This window comes from Thermobia domestica, chromosome 10 (assembly GCF_964235325.1).
Source record: "Thermobia domestica chromosome 10, izTheDome1.hap1.1, whole genome shotgun sequence".
In the NCBI taxonomy this organism is placed as follows: domain Eukaryota; kingdom Metazoa; phylum Arthropoda; class Insecta; order Zygentoma; family Lepismatidae; genus Thermobia; species Thermobia domestica.
This window is the reverse complement of record NC_137463.1, coordinates 81,446,034-81,470,371: the sequence shown is the minus strand read 5'-3', so window position 1 is coordinate 81,470,371 and position 24,338 is coordinate 81,446,034.

Genomic DNA, 24,338 nt, shown 5'->3' with positions numbered 1-24,338 from the left:
ACTTCAATCTATTGAATTCGTTCGATTGAACTGTCCGAGTGCATGTGTTTTTTCTTCACAGAACAGCAATATTTATGTTAGTGGCAATGTATGGAATAAGGTACAGTAAAACTTCGCTAATTCGGACTAATTGGGAATAAGTTAACCAGATTAACGAAAGTCCGGATTGACTGAAATAATCTTAAACAACAGTAGAAAACCTATTAAAACTCTGTTTATAGCAAGAAAATACGTTTATTATGATGGATTTAAAAGGTATAGCCCTAAATACATGTAATTACAATAAAATATAAAGCAATACAGTACATACGATGCAGTATCTACCGTATATACATTATATCCTGTGTTGTGACAATATGCCGCAATAATGTGCGTAATACAAATGTGAGTCGGGTTTTGTGATGTTACGGCCGCAATGAAATCAAAGAAATGCCGTTTGAGTTGGATGATACTTGTTCATGATATGATGAAAGTTTCAACAATATTCATAACAAATCGCAAACGAAGATACGTGAAGAATACGATTGTTGACTTCCAGCCAGGGCCGGATCCAGTATTTCTTGAACGGGGTGCACCAATAACTACCACTACATCTGATTTAAATTTTAAAGGTTTTAAATTCCTTTAGGAATCTGTGATGTGAATGAGGAATATTACTTTATTAAGTGAATCCTTTTCCTTCAACCTTCAGAAAATCGACTTAAACTATTGCTTTTGCAAAACTAAGCTTTCTTTTAAGCCTCAAACGGACACATGACAGCAGAAAGTTAAGGAAAATGTTGCTTTTTCACTGCTAGATTCTCATTTTAGATAGCATATATGTACAGTGAAGGGGGTGCATGTGCTACGGTGCACCCTCCTAAATCCGGCCCTGGTTCCAGCCATACGTAAAACTAGCATTTTGTCTTTCATTTTGTCTCCGGATTAAGTGAAGTTCAGATTAACGAGGTTTTACTGTGCTGTGTATATAAAATGTCTAGGAAATGTCAAAAGTGGATTCGATAATCACTGTGGACACTAACAAATGGATTAAGTTAGGCTGTATATAATAGGTCTGTCGCTGTACTTAATTTTGTATATCTTCTTGCATAATACGTTCATCTGCTCAATAAAAGCCTTTTCCATAACTCTTTTCAAACTTTCCATAGATAAGGCTTGTCATTACGTACAAAATGCCTAGAAATTATATCTATGCGAGGATGGCAAAACGTGATGTCTACATTTATACAACCAAACAAATCTTAAACGTAGGAATTAATTAAATTTAAAATAACTTCAGTCCATTTATGGAAACGAAATATATATACTGCTAAATAGGAATGTTTAATTAAATCATTATCAACATTTTCAACATGTAGATCAGCAACTGTAACCAACTACCGGAGCCAGAGGTAAAAGTGGATCTGAAAAGGTAGGGGGACGGTAGGTAGCAGCATGATGACATGCCGTCCTCCTGCTAGAGACCTGCACGGGCCGAATTTTTCGGCCCGAGCCCAATCCAGCCCGAACGTACCTAGGCCCGGCCCAGCCCGGGCCCGAAAAGTTTTGGAGATTTTCGGCCCGAGCCCGGCCCGGCCCGGCCCGATAAGTTTTTCAAAATTCTTGGCCCAAGCCCGGCCCGGGCCCGATAAATTTTAAAAGTTTTTGGCCCGACCCCGGCCCGATAATTTTTTTTAAAAAATTAGCTCGAGCCCGAATCTTTCTCAAAATTTAGTACTAAATTTGACCTAACCCTCAGAAACATTTTCTAAACTCTGGTTTACAACCTGACGCTTGCCTCCTGAATGGTACCATTGCCCCCTAGAACTTTGCCTGTCACCAAGAGAACAAAAACTCCATTCCCTGTAACAAAAATCTAACTTATTGATTTTTAGCATAAAGTGAAGATGGCAATATTGTTTAGCGACAGCAACATTCTTGTTATATTTTGAGTTCAGTGAAGGTCAATTTACCGCACAATGCCTGCAATCGTCTATAGTGAAAGTGGAGCCGCTAAGCAACACAAACTGTAAATAGCTATTGCATTCTTTGTAATATTTTTCACGGACACACTTCTTCAACGTTTGGCTTTATTCCAATTATCGTTTAACGAAAGTCAATAATTATTAAAGAATTGCAATTGATCGGCCCCTGCCCGGCCCGACCTGAAGAGAAATCAGTGTCGGCCCGCCCAAGCCCGGCCCGGCCCAAAGAAATAGCAGAGTCGGCCCGCCCAAGCCCGGCCCGCGGGCCGGGCCGGGCTTCGGGCCTCGGGCCAGGCCCGGCCCGTGCTGGTCTCTACCTCCTGCCTATCTCTGCCCATTGTAATTTTCTAGAAATATCTTTTGCAGGTGGGGGCACGGCGCCCCCTTGCATTTTCTCTCACTTTTACTCCTGGCCGGAGCGAAAAATCAGAATTAGGCCCAAAAAATGATATTTCATGTTTTGCCATCCTCATATTGATTTAATTCATAAGGTTGAACGATACTTGTCTCTACAAGTGTATATATCGTGTTTTCCATCCTCGAGGTATTAAAATGCTTAGAAAATCTTGTTAGGTATTAAAATGCCTAGATAATCTTGTTAGGTATTAAAATGCTTAGAGAATCTTGTTAGGTATTAAAATGCTTAGAAAATCTTGTTAGGTATTAAAATGCTTAGAGAATCTTGATGAGTTAGAGCTTAACATCCCTTTTCAGCACTATGCTACATGAGACATGGATCTACAGTTTAAAGTGGAATCAGAACCAAAGTAATGTATTGTTTCTTCCCATGGAGAATCGAGCCCAGGATCTCGTCCACTAATGGCTCGCAGATTAACCACTATACCTGATGGAAGGGCTAGCTATAGATGTCAAATATTTCACACTTTCTCCCTAAGGAAAATCGAGGTGTACTATATAGATTTCCAGGTATTTTGTATAGTCCCTGCTGTGCACACATTGTCAAGTAGAAAGTAAATTTCAAGAGATGAATCTGAACCTTACTCCAAGTCAAATCAGTAATTAAAGCCTAATCTCTTAACAATTGAATCACTTTGTTTTATTTGCTCTTGGGAAAACTTCATTTTATACCATAGCAATATACTTTCAACAATTAACTTCTCTAACAATTAGCCTTTCAACAATCACAATTAAAATAATCCCTATTAATTTAATTTTTTTTCAAGCATATCATTGATATGTATCTCTTAAAATTGGCCGAATTTATTGCATGTATTAGCTATCCTAAATAACACATTGCCATTTATCTACAATTCATTGCCATTTATCTACATTTATCATTGGGTGCCATTTAGCCACAATTCACCTTTAGATTTGCCTCAGAAGATTCAGAAAGAATTTCAGTAAAAAAAAAAAAAAAAAAAAAAAAACTCAACCTCTGCTACTTCTCCACTTACGAACAATAATTAACATTATTTACTCGCATTTTCAATCTTGTATCCTCTAGTGATTCATCCAGTTGAATCTCAATGAATTTGTGTCCCCTTGAAGTATGACTGTCAACTTCAAACTGAAGCCATATGACGAGTTCTCAACATGAAAACACTTTTGATTCTTCAACGTTCCTCAATGTCAGTCCCCAACTTCACGTATTGATTTATCAACGTTACTCAATGTCAGTCCCCAACTGCACGTATTGATTTATCAACGTTACTCAATTGCAGTCCCCGACTGCACGTATTGCTTTACCAACGTTACTCAATTGCAGTCCCCAGCCTCACGTATTGATTCTTCAACATTCCTCAATATCAGTCCCCAACGTCAAATATTGATTCTTCAACGTTCCTCAATGTCAATTCTGGACCTCACGTACTAACAACAGCAATGTGGATTCGAGAGCTGGATCGCATGGTACCTAATTTCACATAGCTGACCTCAGCTAGAAAGAATATGTAAAATATATATTAAATCTGCCATTACCAATCCTACATGGCAGAAAATGACGGTGTTAATACAAGGCCAGTGGTCCAAGCTTGAATATCACTTTATTATTATTTTTATTTTTATTATTATTATTATTATTATTATTATTATTATTATTATTATTATTATTATTATTATTATTATTATTATTATTATTATTATTATTATTATTATTATTCAACATCAAATTTCCGGTGTTGTGTTTAATACAGGTCTACTATTATAGGTTTCACTCAAGAGTAGTTGCGTTTAACTCAGGTCTGGTATTGTCGGTTTGACACACAGCGGTGTCTGCGGCATTAATTTCACACTTAAAATAACACCTTGGTGTTGTTAGAAAACTAGATGAATAAACAAGAGAATGCAGAAGTTGGAGTAGTGCTATGATGCTCTTTCAATATATACTTTCCGCTGTTAGTTACACTCCAGCTCGCATTGTGAATGCAAGATGTTGAAGTCCTAATATTTATAACTGTGTTATTCATAAGTAATCAGCGAAGTATTTCATCAGTTAAAAGCAATGATTTAGTAAAGATATCTTACCTGTTTCAAAATCTCGTGTATCAAATAGATACATCGATGATTTTTAATGTATCATTCCCTTGCAAGTACGCCATAAATATCTAAACAAATATCATAAATATCATCAAGTATCAATATAAATCAGGTTTTCATTTTTACCTGTGGGCAACCCTCTGCGGGTATATTTGGCATTTATACCAATTAATAAACATGTATGGTATTTTCTGTAACTTTTCATGAAAATAACTTTTGTCAGTGTATGAGTTTTCTGACAAACTTGACATAAGCAGAAATAATGTCATCTGTTCTCGATACTCTTACACCTATTTTCTCCGTATTTTAACCCATAAAAAGCTCTTGAAAAAATAGGACTGAGTCAGAAACAGTTGACACCGTGTTTGATTACTTTGCTCGTATCACGATTCGTACGTCTTCACGAATCAGTATCACTGAAGTAATGCATCTGGAGTAAACAAATAGAAGCCCTGTGGACAAATGTCGCTATGCCTCATTGACATCAAATGATGCATTATAAATAAGGAACTGCTTTCGAAGGGATCCTACAGGAAGGCACTACGAAATTAGTACACGTACAGAGGCAATACGGATGTAGAAACAATGAGCAAAGACTAGTCTGTTACCCAATTGCGGGACGAAAGCTGCCCTTCATTGATTCTAAAGTAACTCCTTTATTTTGCGCAAGTTTCACTAATTTCAAAACCAAAATTTGACGGCCCATAACTCGAGTATCAAAAATAAAAAATCTGCATACCATACGTAATATTTCATAAGCATACCATGCTTGTCAAGGTTTAACACCATGCCACGTTTGACCAAGTTTGAACGAGCTCGATTTAACACGTATGATATACTTGTATATTATTCGTCGTTTTAAATGAAATTACAAAAAATAAAATTTTTAATTTAACATTCCAGAATTATTTATACAAATTAGACTAACTAGATGGATGATTAATAGAAGTAAATAATCACGAAAGAATTGGTGGGATAATAATGCGGGAGAAAATGGAAGAACGACGAGCAGCGCCGTAACTTAGATTTTTTTCTGGGGGAGCAAGCATTAATATTCCTATTTGGGACCCCTAGAAAAAGTTGTTTTCTAATTCTTGTGCCCCCCCTTTCTATCTTTCTCTTACTGTTTATGGGCCCCCGAGCCTGTAGATCCTCCCGCACGGCAAGGTCTGCGGATCCGTTCCATACATGACAAATTAACTAAGGAAACAATATTGACGAATCCCAAAGCCATACGAATAAATATTATTTCTAAGGCCCCTAATAGTAAAAATTGTTTACTGAAATGGGCCCAGGACTCATTTTATTTTTTGTTTATCTTTTGTATGTTGTTTGTTTACGTAATGTAGTGAACCTGTTTGACGCTTCATTTATAATTTCATGTTCGTATCGTATATAGAGTAAGAAAATTTTGTCTTAAAATGAGCCCCTCACGAACGGCGAGGAGCTTCCCTGCGGGGACAGATACTCCTCATCCCCCCACAAGCTACGGCCCTGTCGACGAGCTAAACCTATGGACATCATGTTAACTACGAACTCATATATAATGGAATCAAAGCAGGAGCCCCTCGCACCACCAGAGATGAACCCTTTACCACTTTTTTAAAAAATTTGAATGCTTTTAAATTTACTCTTATTTTTGGATTAAAAGATCCAATATATTTCAGACAGAAATTTTCTTGTAGGCCTTATATCTGGAGAACTACATATAGTGTAGCCAAACCAAAACTACCACTTAACTCAGTATGATGTTCTTATTCCGTAAAAACTACGAAATCTCGATTTAGTGGCCATCCAAAATTTTTGTGGCCCTGATCCAAAAAATCCAATGTTTTTCATTCAATTACAAATCTTCTTGTACGCCTTATATCTCGATAACTACAAATACTGTAGCCAAAGCAAAACTACCACTTAACTCAGTATGGTGTACAGGGCCGTGCCGTGGGGGGGGGGGGCGAGCGGGGCAACGGCCCCGGGCGCCGAAGTAAGGGAGCGAAAAAATCGGGAGAAAAAGAGGCAAAAGAAAGGAAAAACTACTTGGAATAAATGTATGGGGGCGCCGTCGTATACTCTCGCCCCGGCGCTGATTTTCCACGGCACGGCCCTGATGGTGTGCTAATTCCGTAAAACAAACATGAAATCTCGATTTAGGGACCATTTAAAATTTTTCTGGTACCTGATCCAAAAAATCCAATACATTTCATTTAATCAAATATTTACTTGTACGCCTTATATCTGGAGAACTACATATAGTGCAGCGAAACCAAAACTACCACTTAACTCAAACTCAGTATGATGTCTTTATTCCGTAAAAAATACGAAATCTTGATTTAGGGGCCATTCAAAAATGTTGTGGCCCCTAATCCAAAAAATCCAATATATTTCATTCAATCAAACATTTTCTTGTACGCCTTATATCTCGAGAACTACATACAGTGCAGCCAAACCAAAACTACCACTTAACTCAGTTTGATGTGCTTATTCCGTAAAATATATGGAAACTCGATTTATCTAGAGGCCGTTCAAAAATTTTGTGGCTCCTGACCCAACATCTCATTATTGGGCAAGATCGCAATCTTTTGATAGATTTTTTGGATCATTCCTAAAATTCTTGTTTCTATATTACACTTTTTAGTTATTATTATTTTTAAGTACTTAACAGGGACATGAATGCAGAAACAACGAGTCTTAAAAACGCCTTTCTTCTTCAGTGAGACTTAAGTCACTACTGCAGATTATGAGCTTCCATGTGGCTATGTGGTTAGTGTACGCGCCTTTGGCGCGAGTTACCTGGTTTCGATTCCCAGCGGGAACTCATGTGGTTCGGTTACCATGTTAAGTTGTAGATCCACGTCTCATATAGCCTTGCTGATTTTTTTTTAAAAAAAATGCTAAGCTTAAAAACAAACCAACCAATCACAATGAACTGAGTCTAGTTATCCGAAGCCGAGCACACGAAACCATTTGCCTATTGCTACCGATTCACTGAAGTATTGTGTTTCTCCGTAGTGGACAAAAGGTCAAGGTTGGAGGTTTAGTAAAATTCTGAAATGTGAAATCATTTCTGCATAGTCATGTAGCGAATCTGTAGCATAAAATTCATTCTCACGTCTCTTGCCTGTATCATTTTCAAAAATAACTAAGTACTTTATAATAAAGAGCAAGGTCAAAGCTGCAAAATTCCTTATGTTCACAGAAGAAGAAGATGAAGAATCTGTATTACATAAACAAACTTCCGTAAATCTTTAGTTTACATAATTCTCGATCTAGCAAGGACAAAATTAAAAGTACCGTAATTATTTATTTCCGCTCATAATGTCTACCCCATACAATTATCTATAATGTATCTCCCTTTTAAAAGGATATTTCACTTGTTCATATTCTAGTTTTCTATGCTACTTTTACTGAAAACATAGATATTTCCACTTTTCTAAGTAAAATACGTCAACAATTTCGTAAACAGCTTTTATATAGTATTTTAAAGAAATAGTGTTATATAACTATTCTCCATGGTAGAACAAAGGCCAGTAAATGAAATCCTCGTTCAAGGTTAAAATAGGGTTTAGTGAGGTATTTAAGGAACCCTCTTCCTCACATAATATACAAGGGTGGGGGTAGATGAGTTACTGGCCTCGAAGTAAAAACATGACGCCAGATACATCATGATAACATTTTATTCAACGAAAGTAGGATTGTAGCACATTATCGCCTCGCCTTTTTTAATCCTTGGGACAGGTATACAGGTATATACGGGCTTACGATAGATTTTATATGGTTGGAGGTACTTTTTTACTTGTTTGTGGACCGATAATGACATAATTATACCTATAATTTACCTGATTTTTCATTAAATAAACACAATTCATTTTTTATTTTCCCTATTTATTTTTTATTAAGCATTAGAAACCCCTATTTATTTTTTATCAACCCACAGAAAGCCCTATTCATTTTTTACCAGTCCATAAAAAACTCTTATTCATTTTTTATCAGTCCACAGAAACACCTATTTATTTTTTATTAGCCCACAGAAAGCCCTGTTCATTTTTTATCAGTCCTGTTTATTTTTATCAGTCCTCAGAAGGCCCTGTTTATTTTTTACCAGCCGTGTTTATTTTTTTATCAGTCAACAGAAAGTCCTGTTTATTTTTTAACACTGGTTTATGTTTATACGCATTTGAAAGCTTTATTTATTTTTTATTAAGCAATAGGAAGTTTTATTTATTTTTTAACAGTGCTCAGAAGCACTGATTGTTTTTTATTTAATTTATCACGTATGTGTGACCTTTGCGCTGGCGCCATTACCGTCGCGAGTTTCCCACCCGCCCGCTTTGTATATTTGCCGCCCGGCAGCCACGGACGCTAATGGTATTTTCCTTTATAGATAACGACACACTATGTATGTTTATTTAATACGTTAACTTAAGTAAGAAGACAAAGTTCACTTACCTTTGATAACCCCTCCGCTGCTGCCTATTTCCTAGTTGCGGTTGGTGGTTCATTGATGTTGACAATTTTCTTTATGACGTAGAAGAACTTGTTGCGCGAACCGAAAGCAAACAAATATTGCGATACCGCCATTGTATTTTCGGTTTTAGGTATATTTATAACCTCGGTTGACTATTTGATTCAGGCTATTTTTGAATTTAATAAAATAATAATTAATTGGGTGAATATATAAATTTGATATTGTAATTTTATGAAAAACATAATTATTGTGCACTTATGTATTGAAGAATATTTTTTAAAAAGTACGAGAAACTATATATTATAGGAATATGGATATTGTTATGGCGCTTACACGTACACTATCCGAAACTAACTATGTTTACAAGCTAACGTTGTATGTTGGTACTTTTATGTTGCCTTTTTCCGGAAACATGGCTTATTTGACACTGATTGCAGGTACAGCATTTGATTGTAGGATATTTGTTGCACCTTGCAAGTTAGAACCATGTTCTTTATAGACAACTTTTTTTGTTATTGTTAATACAGCTTGAATTGGAGTTTATTATTGTTATTATTATTATTATTATTATTATTATTAGAATTATGAAAATAATTATTATTGTAAGTAAATAGAATTGGAACTTGGGCTCTTTGAATTACTACTTCGTTATATTAGGATATATTTGCCTGGAAGAGAGTTAGTTTTGTATGTTGCAGGAAATTATTATAAGCACATGATTGCGTTTTTAGTATATGAAATTGGATATAGAAATAACAGTACATAACATGTAGATGTGATTGTTTTTATTGCACGCGCCTATTATTTAATTGTGAAATTGCACGTTACAATTATTTGATATGCAATTATTATTTTGTTACTAATTGCGGAGACCATATGATTTTAGTTTACATTTGGATTGTGATATTCAGATTTTAATGTTTAGTGTGTGTATCCTACTAGTTATGTAATCGGTAGCAACGAACAATCAATTTAAAAAATGCGTAGAAGTCTTGTTTGCAAACATAATTTTGCGCTGTTTATATTTCATATTATATATGCATAAGAATAGTCATTTCATATATAGGTTGAAACTGAAATTGTATTTTAGATATTTGGAGGGTGGATTTTAAGGATACCCATTTTTTGTTGTTAGATACTTATTTTTATTTAGGGTGCTGCATTTTTTATTTACAATATTAATGCATAGACATTTAAGATATAAGACACGAATTTAATAATTTTATTACTAATTAATACAGCTTGTATTCAAAATAATGGTGAGATTATGGATTGTCAAGTCAAGCGTGAATTTTACTAATTAAACTATATTTATTACGTATGGCACTAATTTTACTAGAACCTACAATGGTTTTAAGCTGTTTTGCTTGCATGAAATTAGCATTAACGGTTTGATTTACATTGAATTTATTTGAATTATGCTTTGAAATTAGATTTTTTTATAACGGGAAACTTTATAGTTGAGTTTACTTAGAAAGCTTGTTACAGCGTTTGAATGGTATATACGTTTATTGCATGATGGTTATTGTTTTTGTAGGTGAAATGAATATTTGTTTACTGAATGAAGATATGATTACAGAAATATTTGATTTTTGATAGTTTTATGAGGAATTGAACTAAAAAAGTTTACGCTTCAGAGGTTACAATGTACACTAAATAATTTTAAGTTTATCGTCCTACGATTATGCGTGTTAAGGTAACTTGTATCAGAACACTTTGTGGTGACTTTCCCTTTTTAAGATGAATGAAACGGTGGAATGAGAATGTAGGAGGAAACGGGAGAACCCCGAGAAAATTTCATATGTACGATGTTTGTCCATTACAAACACACATGGCTCAGAATTGAACCAAGAGTATTGACGATACTAACTACGAAGTGTGTTCACTATAAGTAAGAATAGAGGGTATTCCATTGTTGGAAGCGAATTTAATGGGAAATTGTTGATAATTGTAGGGTAAAAGTTATTTAATTTATGTGATAGATAGTATTGCAGAACTATTTATATATTATGTGGACTTAAGACTTACAATGGATACAGTACCGAGACTATTGATTTAGGCGAAGATTATAGTTGACGCCTTTTATAGGGAGTTTTTTTAGCTTAAGCTTGCCGAGGAGTGTATTATTATACTTTGAAGTAAATATACTACGAATATTTAATTTTGTACTCACAACTGGGCTTGATTCACAACCCTTTTGGTTAACACTTGGATGTGCTAGCTGATTATTTATTTTTATGTTGTACAACAATATTTTAACGTATGTGCTTTATTTGACTTAATTTATATATATTTAAATCACTATTAGAATTATTATAGGTAAAAAATTGTTTTTGTCTCGAAATTTTATTTTATAAGTGTTTTGGTTGTTTACCGTAAAAATATTTTTATGGAGTATATGTGAATTTGATTATATCTAAGACTAGAATATATTGTTATTGACAGAGTATTTGACATAGGTTTAATTGAAGTTGGGAATTAGAGATTCACAAATTGACATGTGATGCATATATGGCACATTGATATTTAGTATAGTGTAGATATATTTAAATTTACAATGCACAATAACATTAGAATTTGACATGAATTGCATTGTGGTACCCTACAGAACCAGCATATGAAGATTTGGCTGATTACACTTTGTATTTTGCTGAACTAGGTCCTTTAGGAGATTAGTTTTGTATAGAGATACAGATGAACTACACGCTATTACTGTATGATGGTGAAAATGATTGATACTTTATTGTTTGGATATTAGATATAAGGCTTAACGGTTTCTAGAAAAGAATTTACGGAAACTTGTGTGCATTAAGATTTTGGAATTTCAGATTGTAAGATAGAACTTTGTTTGATGTTATTTGGTTTATTTATGGATGTTGATTTAAATTTGTTGAATTATAATTACACTATTCAAACTTGAAACCTGTTTAATGTATTATATTTATGTAACATTACCAGAAACAACTACAAATTAGTTTGTTATATTACATTAGGCCATATTAGAAACTATTTATCAGAATTGGTAACTATATTTGAAATAAGATTGAAGACAAAAAGAGCTATGCTTGAATTTAGCGATGAATAATATTTACTTATTATACTGATTAGAACTTTAATTATGTGTCCACTGATTTACTACTTTATTGTTTATATATTACATACATTTTAGGATAAATTAGTTTTCTATGACTATTTGTAGATATTACAGTAGGATTAGAATTTATTTTATATTGAAATATGACACAATATTAAGTATGAACTATTGATAACTAATACTAACTACGGTTTACTAGGAACACAAGTTCAGACTATACTTTGTAGGTTTGAAATTACTAGTCTTTTAAGAAGTAGATGGTTACTATGTTTTAAGAGCAAGGACAATTGATTTGTACAATAGTGACAGCTATTATACTGGATTGGAGATACTTTATTTATATAACTTTAATTTATTAGTATTGCAATTAGCAGATAGAAGTACATTATTTATAAATATTGATGATACCGACTCTTTTAATTATCTATAAATGGTATGTTTATTAATGTCATTTAGATTTACTTAAATGGAATCAACTAAAGTAACAGTTTTAACTATGACCAATATTAAGATCCATTGGAGAATGTTTTTTGAGTTGATATCAGTGAAAATGTACGGTAGAGACTTATTATATCCTTGGAATTATACTTTTTACTAAGAAATGCTTTGATTATGAATTATTATGATTTTGAGAGATATATTGATATGTATTGCTTTAATAATAAGAATTAATTGATTTAGAATATTAGGATTGACAGATGATTCCTGGAATATTGTTATTTATTTCTTTATTTATATACAAAGCACCACAGCTAGTGACAAGTATTATCCTCTTGAAGTACTAAACACATAATTGACAGATTGCCACATAGTACTTTATAACATAAATGCATTGCAATTACATGTAATGCTAACTGAAGAGTGTACTATTGACATTTAATTAATAGATAGCCAGGCCACCACAAATAGTGACAACTATTGTTTTGTTTAAAGCCATTTAAATATAATTGACAGATGGGTATGTTTTGCTTTTATAATAAGATATATTTGGTTTACATTTATGGAGACACTTTTGTTTTCGGCATTAGTCACTTTTTTTAGATATGAGGCAGCGCAACTAGCGACAGCTATTATTTTATTTGAAGTATTAAATACGTGAATGTTAGCGTGATTTGCTCTTTTGTCATAAGATGTATTTGCTTTACATTAAAGTTGGATATTTTGATTATTACAATACTGAAATTTATATATGTTAGATAGAAGGCAATACAACTAGCGACATCTATTAACTTATTTGAATTATTAGAATGTGTGAATGTCAGTTTGATTTGTTTCCTTTTCATTATAAGATATAACAGGTTTACATTTAAGGATTGATTAGTATAATACCAAGATTACTCATGTTAGATAGGAGGTAGCACAACTAGCGACATCTGTTGACTTCTTTGAATTATTAATTGCATGAATGTCAGATTGAATTGTTTTACTTCAAATATTCATTTATTAAACCATAAATATTTTAAAATGCCTGTACAGTAACAAGGTATATTGACGTTAAATACGACTCAGTATACGTCATTACCATGTACTACATCGTATTTAAATTATTAGATTTTGAATGACAGACTAGGACGTTTTGCTGTTATACTAAAAGACTAATTATTTTGAATATTTATTCATTCAATCAATAAATACTAATGGATAGGCATTATATTTTCTTTTACATAACTTTATATTTCATTTATTTTGCTGCTTATATTAACTTGTTATTGTAGACATTTTCTTTTGTTAAAGAAATTTGATAAGATAAATATAATTGTATAAACACAGGTAAATTGAAATTATATATTTATAGCCTACATATTGAATAAATACTGGTTTGATTTACGAGTTGATGATGAAAGTTGAACAAACACACTGTGAGTTTTATATTTGTATATTAGTAAGCATAACATTAAGGATGACTTTCTATGAATATCGACTAATTTTGTACTGAAGAACACTGTATCCTTATTGAACAGAAATTTTTCAAATACATGAAGTTTAAAGAATCATAAGGAATATTTACAAGTAATTGGTAAAAAACTAAAACGATGAGACCTGACTTTATGATGTGGAGACATATCAGGTGAATATGATGGATAAGAAAATAGCAATTTTTACTTATGAAGACTATGTATTTTTGTTTAATAGTGACATCAAGTATTTTTTATTTTAGATTGTTTACAGACACAAACTATACACTATTTTCACTACTGATGAATTACATGATAATTTAATTGTATTATAGATTATGACATTTTTAGTATTAAGTGCTTTGAAGGTTTGAAATCCTCCCAAAACAATGTTTGTGAATAGATGAATGTTATGTCCATTTATAAATGTTTAATAAATGTATTAATAAGGGGATCAACACATTGTAGGATTTGTTCATAATTTCAGCACATACAAAGAATAATTTAGTTATCAGTAACTATAAGCGCTTGTTTATCTTGGGTGACAGTTTTGAGCCTATATTGACTTTAACAATTGCATATTATTGTTTTCATTATAATGATTCCTTTATTTTTTGCAAGACATGTTTTATGTTAGGTTTGTTGATCCTATCTTTTCAGTATAGTGACAAATGTTTCAGCTGTATTATGATATTTGAATAAAATGATACCAACCAATTTGTTTTATTATTAGAGGTTCATTTTGCGGAAGAGTATGAAGGATATGAGGCTGTAATGAAGGAGAAGATGGATTGATTGTGTCGGCTGGATGTCTATATGAATATGTAGGACTTGTGGTGTGAAGATGTTTTGAAGGAAATCACCAAAAGCATCAGCTTTGGAGGAGTCTGTCTATATAGGTAAGACATTATTTAAAATGAAATCTTTGAGTTTTACGTCACACGATTATGCCGGTTAGGCTAAAGGAGACAGTGATGATGAGTAATGAATGAGGGGATGAAGAAAGTGGGAGGAAACGGGGGAACCCCGAGAAAACCCACACACACGGTGTTTGTGCACCACAAAGTTCACTTGGCGGGGAAGATATCATTTAATAGTGGATATGGTGTTTTACTATGTTTCCGCAAAGAGCATTGAAATGTTTCCACTATTTGTTAGGATGAGTGACGTCTGAGAGTATTACAGATTTTAACCCGACATGGTAGCTTGTAACCACAGATGTAATTTTGACCATCCTCTGAAGTTGTCGGTGATGAAGAGTGATTCTGGATTTTTTTGTACATTGATAGTCACGATAAAACTGTCGAGAGCAAGTGATAAATGTAAGATATTTTGGTGGCAATGTTGGTCGATAAGGCGTTGATGTACTTATTTGTATGTAAAGTGAATTAGCTTCTTGGATTGAAGGTGTGATGGTATGAATGTCATGATACAGTTTGTCCTTTGATGTACGAGGTTGTAATGGCTCTACTGCTGTTGATAGATATGTTTTGTATTGTTCACAGTTGAATTTGTCAAAACGGATGCTAGTTCTTCGAAATTCTGTAGATTGAGTCGTATGATGAGTACTAAGTGGTAATTTGATTGGAAGAGGCTCACTTCCTAATGGATCGAGAACATCAATTTGGATTTGTGAAACGTGATTAGCAGAAGTAATGACAATAGCTGGTATGCTTTGTGATACCGGCCTAGTGGGTTTGGAAGATCATGAATGATACCAGATATGTAAGTTATGACAAAGATTTGAAAGGTAGATTTGTCTATTTCTGATCTGCTGTGCATGTTGAATTCAACCATAATTATGAATTTCTTATAATTATCGGAAATGTATTGCACGATTACAGTAGGTAGTGGTTTTACAGGTCTGATATAAACTGTAGCAACGATTATAGTTATATTACGGAAGTATAAAGTAATGATGAGATATTCAGGAAGATCTGGCAGCCTACAAAAGTGTTGGCATGATGGAATACGTGGAGAAAATTTCACAACTATTTATCTATTTGTGCGTGTCCTAGGAAGGTGTTAGCCTGTAGAATGAATGTATATAAAGAAAAATGGCAAATGATGGAGGGAGTGAGAAAGGTTTCGGTAAGAATAAACATTACAGCTTTTTCTTTCACTAACAGCGCTTCGAATAAAGCTTTATTTCGATGAAGGGATCCAATATTGAGAAATATAAAGACTATATCCATGATCAGTAGGTTAGACAGTAGTTTCCAAAGGTACTGTATGAAAATATATATTTTGACCAGAATAAGTAGTATGAAATGTAACATGGAATATTTCTTTTGCTGCGTGGGCGATTTGTTTTAAGACATGTGAACGATGAATTGATTGAATATTTTGAAGAGTAAGCGTTAGAAAGGCAACAATATTGCGTACTGTTATAGAAGAGTCCAGTGATTGTAGAACGTTTGCAGAATAGTTGTATATACGTAGTGGCACCACTTATTCAGGGTGAACTTTGGTACGGACGGATTTGCCTTTACACTTGTAACTATATGTCGGGTATTGTTCATGGCAAATGTAACAATTTCGGGGTTGTAGATTGGGATATGAATGACTGGAGTGATCACTAGATCAATAGCTGCAGACAGAAGTATTGGCAATATTGTGGTAGAGTGTTGATTATATGTATAGCATTTTTCGCATTGAAGTGTTAGGGGGTGTTGGTGACCGTGAAAATTTAACTTTGTTTTTGTTATAAATGTATGCCTCACTAGTTAGAAGAGAATCATTCGTGGTTTGAGAAGGTGTTAGTACTTGAACAATGTACGTGTGACATGTAACATTTCTAATTCATATAACCTTCAGGAGTGTGTGTCCTTCGTAGGTAAGTTCCCCCATGAATTTCTTTATCGGTATAAGGATCAACACCACGAGTCATCACGGAAAGGAGAGGAGGACGGCGAGGTGGTGGTATTTGCTTGCCTTGAGATGCATTGTGGTTAGCAAATTTAACATTTTTTGTCGAAAGTATCTATATGTACTTTGTTTTTATAGCGCTGATCATGTTTGCCTTTTCTGTTTTGAAAATAAAGCCGTTCCTAGTTTGACTATTTCTTTGAGTGACGCACGAGGAAGGTACTTGTACAGTTGTAGAGCAACTTCTTTCTCAGTCGAGAAACGTGAATCGAAACGGGTCAACAGAAACGAGTACATTGACTGAGATAAAGTTTGACGTAAAGTTGGAGTCGCAGTAGAATTTGTTTCCATGTTCATACTGTTGTTTACTATATCTGGTGTAGCGTGTGCTTTCTTTGCCGCTGGTGAGAATTGCAAGCGGTTAGAATAAGTTTGCATGATTGAAGAGCGGGAAGCCACAGACATAACAGAGCTTCTGGTACGACCAGATATGGTTTGTGACTGCACTTGCATTTCTTCCACTTTAGTGGAGCAGCCAGGAAGTTTACGCTAATTATTGCTACCTAGTAAGGTTACGATTGATACTTTGATACATTTTGACAGTTTATACTTGGGAGCTGGCATCAAGAAAGATATGGTAGAGAATTTTTATTATCGATAGATGCACCACATTATAATTAAAAATAAATGAAATATGGAGAGTTTAATTGACACGTTAATGTGTTTTAGGTTCTGATAAGAACTATTTGATTTATAATGTCACAGAACAAAATTTGATTAGTATATTATTGTTATTCATATGCAATAGATACAGCATATCGTATTTAGTATCAATAATTATATTATTTGAAATATGACAAGCACACATGATAGTTGCTAATTTAACTTCTAAAATAAGGTATGGTTTATGAATTTTTTTGTGGATTAATGAAAAAATGAAATGAAATCTTTGAGTTTTACGTCCCATGGTTATGTCTGTTAGGATAAAGGAGACGGTGATGATGAGTAATGAATGAAAAAGGTGGAATGAAGAATGTGAGAGGAAACGGGAGAACCCCGAGAAAACCCCCACACACGGTGATTGTCCACAACAAAGTTCTTGTGGATTTGATTACTACAGAACCGTTATGTATCAACATTAAATATGAACCATCATACCAATTGACAAATATTATAATATTCGAAATTTTTTGTCTGCATGATTGTCAGACTGAAATGTCTAAATTTCACAAAAGTATTCTAATATTGAAAAAAAAAACAAAAAAATGTAGAATCGAATTGAATACTGTTTCCAGTTTTTATTTCGATTCTACATTTTTGTTTTTTTTCAAAGTTCAACATTTAATTTTGAAGTTTGAAAAGTAATCAAAGACTATAATATTGATTACTCTTGATTTAATATTGTATTGTACGTAACTTTTGTGAAATTTAGACATTTCAGTCTGACAATCATGCAGACAAAAAATTTCGAATATTATAATATTTGTCAATTGGTATGATGGTTCATATTTAATGTTGATACATAACGGTTCTGTAGTAATCAAATCCACAAGAACTTTGTTGTGGACAATCACCGTGTGTGGGGGTTTTCTCGGGGTTCTCCCGTTTCCTCCCACATTCTTCATTCCACCTTTTTCATTCATTACTCATCATCACCGTCTCCTTTATCCTAACAGACATAACCATGGGACGTAAAACTCAAAGATTTCATTTCATTTTTTCATTAATCCACAAAAAATTCATAAACCATACCTTATTTTAGAAGTTAAATTAGCAACTATCATGTGTGCTTGTCATATTTCAAATAATATAATTATTGATACTAAATACGATATGCTGTATCTATTGCATATGAATAACAATAATATACTAATCAAATTTTGTTCTGTGACATTATAAATCAAATAGTTCTTATCAGAACCTAAAACACATTAACGTGTCAATTAAACTCTCCATATTTCATTTATTTTTAATTATAATGTGGTGCATCTATCGATAATAAAAATTCCCTACCATATCTTTCTTGATGCCAGCTCCCAAGTATAAACTGTCAAAATGTATCAAAGTATCAATCGTAACCTTACTAGGTAGCAATAATTAGCGTAAACTTCCTGGCTGCTCCACTAAAGTGGAAGAAATGCAAGTGCAGTCACAAACCATATCTGGTCGTACCAGAAGCTCTGTTATGTCTGTGGCTTCCCGCTCTTCAATCATGCAAACTTATTCTAACCGCTTGCAATTCTCACCAGCGGCAAAGAAAGCACACGCTACACCAGATATAGTAAACAACAGTATGAACATGGAAACAAATTCTACTGCGACTCCAACTTTACGTCAAACTTTATCTCAGTCAATGTACTCGTTTCTGTTGACCCGTTTCGATTCACGTTTCTCGACTGAGAAAGAAGTTGCTCTACAACTGTACAAGTACCTTCCTCGTGCGTCACTCAAAGAAATAGTCAAACTAGGAACGGCTTTATTTTCAAAACAGAAAAGGCAAACATGATCAGCGCTATAAAAACAAAGTACATATAGATACTTTCGACAAAAAATGTTAAATTTGCTAACCACAATGCATCTCAAGGCAAGCAAATACCACCACCTCGCCGTCCTCCTCTCCTTTCCGTGATGACTCGTGGTGTTGATCCTTATACCGATAAAGAAATTCATGGGGGAACTTACCTACGAAGGACACACACTCCTGAAGGTTATATGAATTAGAAATGTTACATGTCACACGTACATTGTTCAAGTACTAACACCTTCTCAAACCACGAATGATTCTCTTCTAACTAGTGAGGCATACATTTATAACAAAAACAAAGTTAAATTTTCACGGTCACCAACACCCCCTAACACTTCAATGCGAAAAATGCTATACATATAATCAACACTCTACCACAATATTGCCAATACTTCTGTCTGCAGCTATTGATCTAGTGATCACTCCAGTCATTCATATCCCAATCTACAACTCCGAAATTGTTACATTTGCCATGAACAATACCCGACATATAGTTACAAGTGTAAAGGCAAATCCGTCCGTACCAAAGTTCACCCTGAATAAGTGGTGCCACTACGTATATACAACTATTCTGCAAACGTTCTACAATCACTGGACTCTTCTATAACAGTACGCAATATTGTTGCCTTTCTAACGCTTACTCTTCAAAATATTCAATCAATTCATCGTTCACATGTCTTAAAACAAATCGCCCACGCAGCAAAAGAAATATTCCATGTTACATTTCATACTACTTATTCTGGTCAAAATATATATTTTCATACAGTACCTTTGGAAACTACTGTCTAACCTACTGATCATGGATATAGTCTTTATATTTCTCAATATTGGATCCCTTCATCGAAATAAAGCTTTATTCGAAGCGCTGTTAGTGAAAGAAAAAGCTGTAATGTTTATTCTTACCGAAACCTTTCTCACTCCCTCCATCATTTGCCATTTTTCTTTATATACATTCATTCTACAGGCTAACACCTTCCTAGGACACGCACAAATAGATAAATAGTTGTGAAATTTTCTCCACGTATTCCATCATGCCAACACTTTTGTAGGCTGCCAGATCTTCCTGAATATCTCATCATTACTTTATACTTCCGTAATATAACTATAATCGTTGCTACAGTTTATATCAGACCTGTAAAACCACTACCTACTGTAATCGTGCAATACATTTCCGATAATTATAAGAAATTCATAATTATGGTTGAATTCAACATGCACAGCAGATCAGAAATAGACAAATCTACCTTTCAAATCTTTGTCATAACTTACATATCTGGTATCATTCATGATCTTCCAAACCCACTAGGCCGGTATCACAAAGCATACCAGCTATTGTCATTACTTCTGCTAATCACGTTTCACAAATCCAAATTGATGTTCTCGATCCATTAGGAAGTGAGCCTCTTCCAATCAAATTACCACTTAGTACTCATCATACGACTCAATCTACAGAATTTCGAAGAACTAGCATCCGTTTTGACAAATTCAACTGTGAACAATACAAAACATATCTATCAACAGCAGTAGAGCCATTACAACCTCGTACATCAAAGGACAAACTGTATCATGACATTCATACCATCACACCTTCAATCCAAGAAGCTAATTCACTTTACATACAAATAAGTACATCAACGCCTTATCGACCAACATTGCCACCAAAATATCTTACATTTATCACTCGCTCTCGACAGTTTTATCGTGACTATCAATGTACAAAAAAATCCAGAATCACTCTTCATCACCGACAACTTCAGAGGATGGTCAAAATTACATCTGTGGTTACAAGCTACCATGTCGGGTTAAAATCTGTAATACTCTCAGACGTCACTCATCCTAACAAATAGTGGAAACATTTCAATGCTCTTTGCGGAAACATAGTAAAACACCATATCCACTATTAAATGATATCTTCCCCGCCAAGTGAACTTTGTGGTGCACAAACACCGTGTGTGTGGGTTTTCTCGGGGTTCCCCCGTTTCCTCCCACTTTCTTCATCCCCTCATTCATTACTCATCATCACTGTCTCCTTTAGCCTAACCGGCATAATCGTGTGACGTAAAACTCAAAGATTTCATTTTAAATAATGTCTTACCTATATAGACAGACTCCTCCAAAGCTGATGCTTTTGGTGATTTCCTTCAAAACATCTTCACACCACAAGTCCTACATATTCATATAGACATCCAGCCGACACAATCAATCCATCTTCTCCTTCATTACAGCCTCATATCCTTCATACTCTTCCGCAAAATGAACCTCTAATAATAAAACAAATTGGTTGGTATCATTTTATTCAAATATCATAATACAGCTGAAACATTTGTCACTATACTGAAAAGATAGGATCAACAAACCTAACATAAAACATGTCTTGCAAAAAATAAAGGAATCATTATAATGAAAACAATAATATGCAATTGTTAAAGTCAATATAGGCTCAAAACTGTCACCCAAGATAAACAAGCGCTTATAGTTACTGATAACTAAATTATTCTTTGTATGTGCTGAAATTATGAACAAATCCTACAATGTGTTGATCCCCTTATTAATACATTTATTAAACATTTATAAATGGACATAACATTCATCTATTCACAAACATTGTTTTGGGAGGATTTCAAACCTTCAAAGCACTTAATACTAAAAATGTCATAATCTATAATACAATTAAATTATCATGTAATTCATCAGTAGTGAAAATAGTGTATAGTTTGTGTCTGTAAACAATCTAAAATAAAAAATACTTGATGTCACTATTAAACAAAAATACATAGTCTTCATAAGTAAAAATTGCTATTTTCTTATCCATCATATTCACCTGATATGTCTCCACATCATAAAGTCAGGTCTCATCGTTTTAGTTTTTTACCAATTACTTGTAAATATTCCTTATGATTCTTTAAACTTCATGTATTTGAAAAATTTCTGTTCAATAAGGATACAGTGTTCTTCAGTACAAAATTAGTCGATATTCATAGAAAGTCATCCTTAATGTTATGCTTACTAATATACAAATATAAAACTCACAGTGTGTTTGTTCAACTTTCATCATCAACTCGTAAATCAAACCAGTATTTATTCAATATGTAGGCTATAAATATATAATTTCAATTTACCTGTGTTTATACAATTATATTTATCTTATCAAATTTCTTTAACAAAAGAAAATGTCTACAATAACAAGTTAATATAAGCAGCAAAATAAATGAAATATAAAGTTATGTAAAAGAAAATATAATGCCTATCCATTAGTATTTATTGATTGAATGAATAAATATTCAAAATAATTAGTCTTTTAGTATAACAGCAAAACGTCCTAGTCTGTCATTCAAAATCTAATAATTTAAATACGATGTAGTACATGGTAATGACGTATACTGAGTCGTATTTAACGTCAATATACCTTGTTACTGTACAGGCATTTTAAAATATTTATGGTTTAATAAATGAATATTTGAAGTAAAACAATTCAATCTGACATTCATGCAATTAATAATTCAAAGAAGTCAACAGATGTCGCTAGTTGTGCTACCTCCTATCTAACATGAGTAATCTTGGTATTATACTAATCAATCCTTAAATGTAAACCTGTTATATCTTATAATGAAAAGGAAACAAATCAAACTGACATTCACACATTCTAATAATTCAAATAAGTTAATAGATGTCGCTAGTTGTATTGCCTTCTATCTAACATATATAAATTTCAGTATTGTAATAATCAAGATATCCAACTTTAATGTAAAGCAAATACATCTTATGACAAAAGAGCAAATCACGCTAACATTCACGTATTTAATACTTCAAATAAAATAATAGCTGTCGCTAGTTGCGCTGCCTCATATCTAAAAAAAGTGACTAATGCCGAAAACAAAAGTGTCTCCATAAATGTAAACCAAATATATCTTATTATAAAAGCAAAACATACCCATCTGTCAATTATATTTAAATGGCTTTAAACAAAACAATAGTTGTCACTATTTGTGGTGGCCTGGCTATCTATTAATTAAATGTCAATAGTACACTCTTCAGTTAGCATTACATGTAATTGCAATGCATTTATGTTATAAAGTACTATGTGGCAATCTGTCAATTATGTGTTTAGTACTTCAAGAGGATAATACTTGTCACTAGCTGTGGTGCTTTGTATATAAATAAAGAAATAAATAACAATATTCCAGGAATCATCTGTCAATCCTAATATTCTAAATCAATTAATTCTTATTATTAAAGCAATACATATCAATATATCTCTCAAAATCATAATAATTCATAATCAAAGCATTTCTTAGTAAAAAGTATAATTCCAAGGATATAATAAGTCTCTACCGTACATTTTCACTGATATCAACTCAAAAAACATTCTCCAATGGATCTTAATATTGGTCATAGTTAAAACTGTTACTTTAGTTGATTCCATTTAAGTAAATCTAAATGACATTAATAAACATACCATTTATAGATAATTAAAAGAGTCGGTATCATCAATATTTATAAATAATGTACTTCTATCTGCTAATTGCAATACTAATAAATTAAAGTTATATAAATAAAGTATCTCCAATCCAGTATAATAGCTGTCACTATTGTACAAATCAATTGTCCTTGCTCTTAAAACATAGTAACCATCTACTTCTTAAAAGACTAGTAATTTCAAACCTACAAAGTATAGTCTGAACTTGTGTTCCTAGTAAACCGTAGTTAGTATTAGTTATCAATAGTTCATACTTAATATTGTGTCATATTTCAATATAAAATAAATTCTAATCCTACTGTAATATCTACAAATAGTCATAGAAAACTAATTTATCCTAAAATGTATGTAATATATAAACAATAAAGTAGTAAATCAGTGGACACATAATTAAAGTTCTAATCAGTATAATAAGTAAATATTATTCATCGCTAAATTCAAGCATAGCTCTTTTTGTCTTCAATCTTATTTCAAATATAGTTACCAATTCTGATAAATAGTTTCTAATATGGCCTAATGTAATATAACAAACTAATTTGTAGTTGTTTCTGGTAA